This window comes from Citrus sinensis, chromosome 2 (genome assembly GCF_022201045.2).
Source record: "Citrus sinensis cultivar Valencia sweet orange chromosome 2, DVS_A1.0, whole genome shotgun sequence".
NCBI classification, from domain to species: domain Eukaryota; kingdom Viridiplantae; phylum Streptophyta; class Magnoliopsida; order Sapindales; family Rutaceae; genus Citrus; species Citrus sinensis.
The window spans coordinates 16007903-16017310 of record NC_068557.1 but is presented as its reverse complement, the minus strand read 5'-3'; the positions used below and the strand labels follow the sequence as shown (position 1 = coordinate 16017310).

The 9408-nt window shown below is 32.9% G+C and overlaps 1 pseudogene; it reads right to left on the bottom strand.

Annotated features, from left to right (window-relative positions):
* Window positions 1–4078: 4078 nt before the first annotated feature.
* On the bottom strand, window positions 4079–8948 carry LOC102620518 (cyclic nucleotide-gated ion channel 1-like; annotated as a pseudogene).
* Between the last annotated feature and the right edge of the window lie 460 nt (window positions 8949–9408).

Sequence of the window (9408 nt, the reverse complement as noted above, 5' to 3'; positions counted from 1 at the left end):
AAAAGGTATGGATATGTCAATCTTATTGCTTGTACATTAGCAGCTGCATAAGAAATTAATAATGAAGAACAAAAAAACCTTGAAAAGGCATTCTAAAGCAAGTTTAAAAAGGAGTGGCAAGAAGCCATGAATGAAGAAATGTTATCTCTGGATAAAAACAACTCATGGGAACTAGTCATAAGACATGAAAATAGAAGAGTTGTGAGCTATAAATGGATTTTTAGGATAAAAGAAGGGTTGGCAAGTTTTGAACCAAGGAGATTTAAAACAAGACTAGTAGCTAAGGGTTATACACAAAAAGAAGGCATTGATTTCAAAGAGGTTTTAGCTCCAGTTGTCAAGCATAATTTAATAAGAGTGCTTTTAGCACTAACAGCAGTTCAAGACATAGAGCTTGATCAATTTGATTTTAAGACTGCATTTTTGCATAGAAGCCTTTAAGAAGAGATATTCATGGCTCAACTTGAAGCGTATGTAGATCCTAAGAAACCTTGACATGTGTGCTTGCTTAAGAAATCACTTTATAGTTTAAAACAATGGTATATTGGGTTTGATGAATTCATGTTACCACATCAATTCATGATATGCAATTATGATTGTTGTGTATGTTGTGTATATTTCAAATTATTAAAGGATAACTCTACATATATCTCCTTTTTTATGTAGATGACATGTTAATAACTTATGTTAATAGCTCATAAAAGAAGAGAAAAAAGCAAAGGAATTGAAGCTAATGTTGAATTCTGAATTTGACAATGAGGATTTAAGGTTTGTTAAGAAGATTTTGGGTGTAGAGATCAAGAGAAATAGAACCCAAGGAGAAATATTTCTTACTTAAGAGAAATATTTGACTAAAGTTCTCGATACTTATAAGATGCTGGATTCAAAGCTTGTTCAAACTCCCTTAGTAGCTCATTGCAGTTTGAATAATTTGTTATGTCCAAAAATGGAAGAAGAGAAACTTGACATGGAAAACGTATCTTATGCAAATGTTGTTGGATCCTTTATGTATGTTATGGTGTTAACAAGACCAGATATATCTCATGTAGTGAGTGTAGTTAGCAAATATATAGCTTTACCAGGGAAACAACATTAGAAAGTTGTTAAATGGATTATGAGGTACTTAAATGGTTTATTGAACTGCGGTTTGGTGTATGGAAGATCCAAGAGAAAATGTGATAGCTTGTTAGGTTGTGTAGACTCAGATTATGCAGGAGTCTTGGATAGAAGGAGATTATTGGCAAGATATATGTTCATATATAATGAATGTCTCATTATATGGAAAGTTACCTTGCAACATGTGGTTGCCCTCTCAACCACAGAGGCTAAATATATAGCTTCAACAGAAGCTGCAAAGGAAGCTTTATGGTTACAAGGGTTAATGAGTGAATTAAGAATGAAGAAGAAGTCTGTAACAGTCTATTCTGATAGCTCCAATGATATTCATCTATATGAAAATCCTACTCACCATGAAAGAACTAAGCACATAGATATTAAACTCCATTTCATTAGAAATAAGCTGTCTAAAGGAGCTGTGAAGATGTCCCAGGTGCATACTGATGAGAATTCTGCAGATATACTCACTAAGGTAGTTCATTCAACTAAATTTAGTGTATGTTTGGGCTTGGTTTGGTTGAGCAATCTCTGAATTACGTGTGGATAGAGAAAAAAATCAAAAAGAGGAGTTTTGATTCAAGGTGGAGAAGTGTAGACTAAAGTGCATTGAATTCAAAACTCAAGCACTTGAAACGGTTGTGTTTTGAGTAAGTGATTCCACTTACTAGTCACAAGCTGCCGACGTGATGCTTTCATTTTCATTAAGCATTAAACCGACATGAGTTTCAGCGATTTGGAGCAAAGATTAAGTGATTCACGTGATGAAGCATATGACATAAGAATCTAAGCCATTATAAGTCATTATACACATATCATAACCTGGTGCAATCTGGGTTTCTATATCAAAGATATAAACGCTGAATTTTAAGGCAGTTTTAGCTTGTTATTTGTGAGCTTTTTAGAGAGATTTGAGAGAGGGAGAAAGTATCTTCTTGTTCTTTGTAATCTTATAAGTTGTGTAAATTTAATCTTGAATCATCAATAAAGCTTTTTCTGTGGCTTCTCTCGCGGATGTAGATTATGCCTTCATGCACAGTTGAACCTCGTTAAATTTGTTTCTTGGTGTATTGTTCTGCTTCCAATTTAGTTTAATTTCTTGATGTTAATCTCCATTAACCTAGAGCTAAGAGTTGTGTTAACATTGAAGCATCAAATTGGTTGATTAGTTTATTTTCCAACTTGTATAGATCTTGACAGGGGTTCTTGGGTAATGGTTGATTGCTGGAGGAAGTAAGGCAATCTAATCATTATAGTTTGTTTAGTGTAAAAGTATAAATTACAATATTTATTAGATTTTTAGACAAAGTATACAATTTAATTGTTATCTGTACATTTTAGTCTTTAATTTTCATTCTTAAAAATTATTTCTCTTTTATTGTTGAGTTTTAGAATTCATGATAGATTTAGAGCAGATTTATATTTTAATTTTTTTTAATTAGATTTGGAGCAGAAGTAGATGTTTATTTTTCTTTTGGATCTGGATATAGAGCAAAAAAACATGGACCCATGACTCATGAGAGATTTAGAGCAAATATGGATCGTAATTTTTATTATGGATTGAGATCCAAAGCAGAGTAGATCGAAACCCATATTTGCCCGATTGCCATCCTTAGTTGTAGTTACACTCCAAATTTAATTCAATAATTAAATAAGATTTAATAGTCGGTAGTTACTCGTTTAAAAGTAGTGATTACAAGTGCATTTAATAAGAAATTAAATTTTTCGGTTACAGAATTTATAATAGTTGAATCTTGGGATGAAAATGTTCTCATAGAATTCTATAAATAGAATTCTTCTTCATTTCAGGTAAGTGACAAGGATCGAGACAAGAGACAAGGAGAGATTCTCAATAAGAATAGAAGAATAGGAATAGAAGATCATCAATTCCTCGTTTGTCTTTTATTCAATTTTGATAGAGTTCAAACATAACAAAAGCTCACTATGGAATAACCTAGTGGTGTACCAGAGCTATTCGTTACCATTGTATCTTAGGGAAAATAGATGTTGTTCAAATCCTAAAGCACCCGACAAGAGAAAGGCAAATCTATTTTAATGAAATTGTGGTATCACACATGCCTCGGTTTGCATTCTATTCTTTTGTTCATTATAATTTGTTGTTATTTCAATTTTGTTATTATAAACTTGTGACAAGCTTGTAAGTGGCGCATTCGTAATCTTAGGAACTCTAAGAAGGTTTTGTCACAAAGGCCATATATTGTTTGTGACCCCTCTCGTCTTTTTTGGGGACCTAAGTTGTTGTTTAGTTGTTTTTTTGAGTAGAGTTTTTGAAGATAAAATAAGTTATTTTGTCTTTACTAGCAAAAACTCAATATTTGGGGTTTTGTGAGTAGAGGTTGAAAAGCTTATTTAAAATATTAAAAAGTCTAAAATTTTTTTTATTTATTTGATAATCTTATTTCATTCTTTTTATAATAAACTTTAAAAAACTTGACTATTAAAGAAATTTTATAATTTTTAATATAAATTCTCATTTACAACCAAACAACTAAATTTTTTTAGTGAAACATTTACTTATAAAAGCTCTACTAATAAAATCTCTATTTAAATAAATTTTATTTAAAAAATTATAACAAACAGAGTCTAACTACTGTATTTTTTTATGCGACATGGGCTGTCTCATGTCACTGCTGTTATGTCATTGTTGTAATTATTGTTTCAGCTGTAATGTCTTATATTTTATAAAGTCCCAAATTATGATTTGTAATTTCAGAATTTGTTTCCCGTATATATTGTATACCATGAATTTTCTCCCACAGTTTCCTCATCAACGCGGGAAAGAACCGGAACTAACTTTTCAGTTGACACCAACTGATTTTGAAAGCCCAAGTAGCTACAGAGGAGATATCAACTTCGCCAAGGAAAACCATTTGGTTCCAAGGCAAGCAGGGAGAGCGTGCCTTGATAACATTGACATATATTTTTTTTTTTCCACTTTTAGATATGCAGCAACAACAAAGGTGCAAAGCCAAGCATGCAGATAACTGTTAAATTATGGGGAGTTCGTCTACTGTTCTTCAGCACTCACTTCTGAATTGTCATGGCAGCTACTCTCTCCAGTAAATGCTCTAGTACCAATACGCCGTGTAGCACGAAGCGTTGTGGCAGCGAATCGTGACGCATAAATGGTGGCTCCTAAACTGGGCGATGAATCGGGCAACCTGTTTATTTCTCCACGCATGGATTCTTTAAGCTTTCTCTCTATATAGCGGCGCCAAGCTGCTTGTATGAAACTAGCTGCCCAAGTCCTCCACTCCGGCGCATAAAACCTTAAAATGTGTTCGAGCTGTTCTCCGTTCATTTGCCTGAATCGAGAGGCAGCAAACTTCAAGTCATCTGCCATTAGAGCCAAGCCTTCAACTTCCGTAAGGGTTCTAACAGTCCTAGTCGAAATGGGAAGGTTCTCAGAAGAAGATTGAGTTTCTAGAGCCCACATCAAAAGTTCTTCTCCGAAAAAGTCCCCAGCCTGAAGATAGACTCCTGTTCTTTTACGATTGGTAGTCTTCATGGTCAATAGCTGTCCTCGTGTGATGAAGAACATCTCAGAAACTGGGTCACCTTCCTGTTGAATGTAGCTTTCAGCTGTATACAGCACTTGTTTCAGGCTGTCGCACATTTCACTCAGAATTTGTTCATTCCAGTCACTAAACATTGGCACCTTAATAAGCACATCCAAGAAAATGAGATACAAAAAGCATAATTAGTACGGTGAGAACAAAAACATTAATATTAGGGAAAATGACAAACACACCCCCAACGTTTAACTAAAAAGACAAAAACTCCCTTAATATTTTTAAAAAAATATTTACACCCCAATTTATTGTAATTTTATTATTATACCCTTCTATCATATACAAAAATATTAGATTATCCAATTTGTCTATATATTATTAATAAAATTAAAAATATACCCTCATTAAAAATTATAAATATACCCTCATTACCTCATTCCTCTATTTAAATTTTTATTAATAACCAACTTTCAAAAAAGACATCTACACACTTAAAAAAAATTGTAAATAAATTATAATTTTAAAAATAAAATTGGTTATTAATACCATAATAAATAACATAGAAAATTAGTTATAAATGTACAAGTTTAAATGATTGACATGTGGAGAATTGTTAAATATACAAGTTTAAAGTTTAAATAAAATTGGTTATTAATAACTAATTTTATTTACAATTTTTTTAGGTGTATAGATATCTTTTTTGAAAATTGGTTATTGATAAAAATTTAAATAGAGGAATTGGGCAATGTGGGTATATTTATAATTTTCTTTTGTAATATCCAATTTGTCTATTTATAATTTTATTAACAATATATAGACAAATTAGATAATTTAATAATTTTTTTATATGCTAAAAGGGTAAAATAGTAAAATTATAATAAATCGGGGTGTAAATATCTTTTTTGAAATATTAGGAGAGTTTTTGTCATTTTATTTAAAGGTTGGGAGTGAGTTTGTCCTTTTCCCTTAATATTAAGATAAAAAGAACTCACTCTCTTAAGCACATGTGAGAAGAGTTCACGGTTTATGTTCCTTTTGAGGTTCTAGGGGAGAGTATTCAGAAAATTTTCTACATCAACACCTCTGGTTTCTCGCCATACATATCCTTGGTGTTTCTTTACCTGCTGTTGGAGATCCTTAGAGAGCTTTTGGTAAGGCATCCATTGCTCTATTTCTCGCAACTTCAGTCTCATCTCCTCTGATCTCATTGTTTTCGACTGCAAATATATCTGTCTCATCGGAAGCAATTAATATTCATCTTAAACATATAATTCATAATGTATATTGGTTGCTAAGAAAGAATATATTGCACTATATATTAGACCAACCTGGATGTTTCCAATGAGAAAGAGGAACAACACCAAGCCTGAGATGGTAATAAAAACAGCAAAGATATTTTCCCAAACATAGCTACTTGTTTGTAGGTTCTGACCAAAACCACTACACAGAAAATAATAATAATAATAATCAAATTCAATTTATTACTTTGATATATCATGTTGAGAAACAACAATAATGCAATATTTGCATGTGATTGATGTTATATATACAAGTTAGATAATCACCAACGTAACACACTAACAAAAGAAAAGTTTTTGGCTTAATTATTATATATACCTAAGGTTTTGCAGGCCCCATTGGAAAGAATGAAAGAACTTTTGTGGAAAATCCATCACCTCCACGATACCTGACTGAAGAGCATCCTGGAAGATTCCAAAATTAAAGATCATTGTATTTCCTGTCCTTAGAGAGCAAAGGTCGTTAAGGAACTTGTAGTCTCCTAAATTGTCGTGACAGTAAAAAGAACTATGTTCACATCCATTATGATTCACGCAGAATTTATTCCAGCATGTAGTCAGTCTTGCAATGGCAAAAAAATACCATAAGGCTCCAAATACCTAACACACCAGCAGATCACTTTATCAGATTGGTTATACACTGTTAATGACAATAAAAGAAAAAAATTATTTACAATTTCTTTCTCCAAGTGTGTAAACATATATGGTAAATGGATCGAGCTGGGGTTCATTTGTAATTAATGGTAACTTGAAGAGTTATAATAAATTCCTTCTCCGAATTATTATTTTTAATTATTTTTTGGAACAAAATTTCTAGGGAAAAACCATCAAGACCCCTGAAAGTTTCAAATGTACACATGGTTCCTCATGATCTCAGAAATGGTCACACAATTATGCTAGATGCAATTTAATTGTCACTATAATCAAGGACAAAATTGTCCAAAAAAGGGTCTATCTGACCCACAAAAAGAAAAAAGAAAAAAAGATTGTGTTACCATTTCTGAAATCAAAGGAGTTTATGTATACATTTAAGTAAATCTTCGTGGTTTTTACATATTAGTACAAAAGCTAATTCATAATAGAGATCATTTACATAAATCTATTACATTAAAGTCCGTCAAGCCACTGCTATCAGCCTACCCTCTCGATAGCCAAAAAGAAATTGATGCACCAGAGATACCACAAGTATCTCCAACAAGAGTTGATGTGCACACGACACATGGACTGTTGGATCAAGATTGGCAAATAACCAATCCAGATCCCCCCAAAATTACAAACAAACGCACTGATAATTGATCAAGAATTACAAGCAATCAATCAAAAGAAGCAAATCAAAACTGAACACACACAAAATCAAAACTGTAGCTAGACTTTTGTTTTTATTTTATTTTATTTTAACTGGCTATATCAATGCTATTTAATGTGACAAGTAAATCATGAAAACAAATTTTCAAACATGCATGCATATGGAGAAATAAATGGGAATATAACTTACATGACCTGCAAGCATGTAAAGAAGAAGATTGAACACAGCTTTGGGCCATGTGGCTCCAGGAAGTATGTCTGAATTCCGTCTTACTTTTGTGAAAAATGGGTAGATTCGAATAATCCTTGGCACATATTGGAAAATAACAAAATATTTGAATAAGTTTGTTGCGTTTAAAAATGTTGTGCCTCTCGTAGTTGGAATGATTAAAATCACCACCTGCATATAGCACAATTCAAGAGTACGCTAATTATACCTAATTGTATTATATATATAAATAAGAAAAAAATAAGGGTGGGTAAAGTCTAAATTAATTTTTTTTCCAACCTTTTAAAGTCTCTCAAAATTTGAACTTAATTTCGCTAGTCAAAGAAAATTACTTAAAAATCTGCCAATCAGGCTTATGGGCCGTCTATATTTTTGAAAAATTATCAACGTTTGCACATGATAAAGTCTACTATATGTAAATAATAATAATAATATTGCGATCACCTAAAAGAAGTGAATTACTATTAACAACATAGGTAATTATCAGCTTCTAACAAGACGAACGGATAAAAGAGATTTATGTCTTACTTGTGGGAGCGGAAGAATCGCAACCAGGTCAATTGTGAAGAAGCCCATAAAATATTTGATGGCACTTTCTCTGACAGTCTTGTGTAAATTACCAGCTAATAAGGAACTAATACGCAGTCGCAAAATAATATAGATTATGTAAAACAAGTCCAAGACAGAACGAATGGCAATGATTGTAGTCCCCAAAGCTTTGTCCAATCGAAGGCACTTTTTATCATCGTTGACCACAGGAATGTAGAAGAACAAAGGATCTACTGAGATAGCAATCACACCCAAAATGAAAAATATCAAATTTCTGAAAGGCCTCTGAGGGTCAAGGATTTTCTTCACACGAAAACAAAAGCCACCACAAGTTTTTGGTGACTTTCTCCTGCTTCTAATATTCTCTAAATAGTCAAGTGCAAAACTCGGATCACTTTGGAACTTATTGGAGACTCGGCTCGTTCCAATCTGTCTTGATGTACCTTTCTCCCAATTCAAGTCCTGAAACCTGAATAACAAAACATGAGTAACGTAGTTCAAACTTCAGGTAATTAACGAAGTGTTAAGCCAAGAGATTGGTCATGCGTAGGGCATGCAAAGCTATTATTGTGGCAAGGACTTTGGGATGTTATTGAGTGCAGTTTGTTGACTACGTGTCCACTAGCTTGTTAGCTTAAAATTAGGTTGAGTAGTGATTATTTTATTTTGAATAATCTTTGGCGATTTTGTTGTCATTAACTACCGGTTAATGTTCTATTTCTTAGGGATATTATCTAGGAATTAGGAATAGTTGTTAATTTCTTTTGTATTTAATTTCTTTGATAGTCATTAATTAAAGGAAACTAAATCCAATTAAAATTATTGTGGTCTTTTTCTCACCCTAAGAGAATACTATCGTTACTATATAATTTACGGCTTTGATTGGGACCTATCAATTGGTATCAGAGCTACGTTATCCATGGCAACTAACAGAGAGAGAATTGAGCTCTTGGAAGCTGGACTTGGCAGTTTGCAGGATGGCATGAACCGAATGGAGCTTGGAATAAATGACAGGCTACACCACTTGGCAGAAACACTCAACAAGTTAACGGAAACAATTATGGCATCCAAAAGAGCATCAATTCAAATCGCCCATGATCAAAGTGGCTTATCATGCCCAAATCGTGAGAAGCATGAAGGGGGGCGACGATACTTTTCATCCCAGATGGCAAAACTTGAATTTCCACGGTATTCCGACGACAATCCAACTGAATGGTTTAATCATGTTAATCAATTTTTTGAATTTCAGGGTATCAACAATGAGCAAAAAGTATTTCTAGCCTCATTCCACCTTGAAGGCGAGGCTAATAAATGGTGGCAATGGTTGCGGAGATCATATAAGGAAGAGGGTAAGGAGGTGACATGGGAAATTTTTCATGAA